This window comes from Triticum dicoccoides, chromosome 3B (assembly GCF_002162155.2).
Source record: "Triticum dicoccoides isolate Atlit2015 ecotype Zavitan chromosome 3B, WEW_v2.0, whole genome shotgun sequence".
Taxonomy (NCBI): Eukaryota; Viridiplantae; Streptophyta; class Magnoliopsida; order Poales; family Poaceae; genus Triticum; species Triticum dicoccoides.
In genome coordinates this window covers 223,914,306-223,916,410 of record NC_041385.1, presented here as the reverse complement: position 1 = coordinate 223,916,410, position 2,105 = coordinate 223,914,306, and the positions used below count along the sequence as shown (strand labels likewise).

General features: G+C 52.4%; 1 protein-coding gene across 1 annotated transcript in view; it reads right to left on the bottom strand.

Moving 5' to 3' along the window:
- Positions 1-881, bottom strand: part of LOC119275610 (transcription factor MTB2-like) — a 3,701-nt gene extending 2,820 nt beyond the window's left edge. The window contains exon 1 of the mRNA XM_037556489.1: positions 540-881. The gene's annotated coding sequence lies outside the window, so the exon portion shown is untranslated. The remainder of the gene's footprint in view (positions 1-539) is intronic.
- Between the last annotated feature and the right edge of the window lie 1,224 nt (positions 882-2,105).

Genomic DNA, 2,105 nt, shown 5'->3' with positions numbered 1-2,105 from the left:
CTAAGCTATGACAGATCAGTCTAACTTATCAGGGAGTGAGGGAGACGCTCTACATCATCAATACTAATAGGAAACTAAGACAGTGCGCAATAAATACACATGTAAATGAGGCAAAGCATGGAATCATGTGACAGAAAACGTTTCTCATGTGACAAAAAAATTACTAGTACTACCTGTATAACTTGGCATTCCTATGGCATGGCAGGCATCCGATTATTTTAGTTGCCCGAGTACACATGACTCAATTCTAATCCGAAATCGTGCCTAACGACAAGCTGTGGACATCGTATGCACAAGGACACGGCCATATGCTCGCACCGATCGCAGACACTAGATTCCAGCCTAAACAAACAGCCCTCTTCTCGGCCACGGCACGGCAAATCACCTCACCTTTCCGCCTAACTCAGCTCATCTGCCAGACGCGACGGGCCACGAAATCGCAATCACTCCAACATTTCACGACGCGACAGGGCAGTACGGGGGGGAGCTACTACTGTTAGTGAGGGAATTCAGGAGCAGGGCGGGCGGGGGAATCTCACCGGACCGGGGATCCCGAGCCCGAATCGGCAGAGGGGACGCGAAATCCAGCGCGGGCAGGCCGGCAACACCTAGCCCCGACCTCTGCCGCCGAAGCCGCGACGGCGAGAAGCCCGGATCTTCCCGCGCGCGGACCCGAGCTCCGAGGGGGGGCTCCGCTCTCTCGCCCTCTCCTTCCTCGCGGAGAGGATGGGGCCCGCGGGTCTCGGGGCGCGGGGCGCGGCGCGGCGTGCGCGTAGGGGAGGGAGGGAGGGAAGGCGGGTGGTGGGATTCGACGGTGGTGGTGTGTAGTTTTCTCTGGTGCGCGAGGGGATTTCGGGGGAGGGGAGGCGACCCGCTGCTGCTGCGGCTTGGGATTGTGGGGGTGGACGAGGGCTGCCTCCTTTCCTTTTCTACTAGGATCTCGAGCCGAGCCCAGTGTGCTCGCTTTTGCGTGTGTGTGCTCGCGTCGCTCGGCTCGGTCCAGTGTGCTCGCTTCGCTCGGCTCGCGTGTAGCCGAAGCCGACGGGTTTATGCGCGCTTTCGTTCTGTTTTTTTTTTTAAACAAAGAGAATTAATTATAATGATTAGCAAAATTATTATGTTTTGTTATTATCATTATAAACCGATCGTACTTAGCTATCCTCAGTGGATCAAACGTTTTCCTTATAGAACCTTCACCATGACAAAAAAAAGGCATGTATTAAGTAGCACATGCTTCCTTATAGAAATTAAAAAATACATCAAATTCTTGGGGGTGTTGAAATATTCTTCCTCCCACATCCGACGGCGACGTGCCGTGAGCAAAGCTTGTTTGTCGCCTATGAAGTAGCTTATATAGGCGGTGGTTTGGGTGCAGGGCGGCGGCCCTCGCGGTGGGAGGTGCGATGGTCGTGGGCGGATCGCGCGAGTCGGCTGAGCGCGGGCTGACGGAGGATGAGCGTTGGGTTACATCACTTACCCAATCCTTGTACTGACTGGCGGCGGTGGCATCCCCGGACATTGTTTCCTAACTGAAGGCTCCATCATTGCGTTCCACTCCTTTCGTGCTGCTCCGAGTGAAAACTTGATCTGCGAGATCGGGCGATGGGGGCTATCCATGCTCATGCCCTTCTTGGAGGCTTCATCTTGGAGCCATCACACCTCGTTGTCTGTCTCACCTTTTCTTGGTGGATCGCTCATGGTGGTGGTCCCGTTGGCTCCAAACGGGTCTTCTTCGCACATCAGTAGTTTGCTTGGTAGTCGTTGGATGGTGCGGCGGTGCCCGACACTTTTGTATCTTGCCTTGGGTATGTGTATTGTGTATGGTAGTGGAGCGTGTTTGTATCAATTTTGCTTGGTGGTCGATGCTTTATACTCCCTCCGTCCGAAAATACTTGTCGGAGAAATGAATGTATCTAGATGTATTTTAATTCTAGATACATCTATTTTCATCCATTTATGCGACAAGTAATTCCGGACGGAGGGAGTATATAAATTAGGGCAAAAGCCTTTTTCGGTGAAGATCTTGATGTAGACCAAAAGACGGCCACATTTACGATCTGCCCCTCCGTTCGAAAATAATCATAGTTCTAGTTTTATCCTAAGTC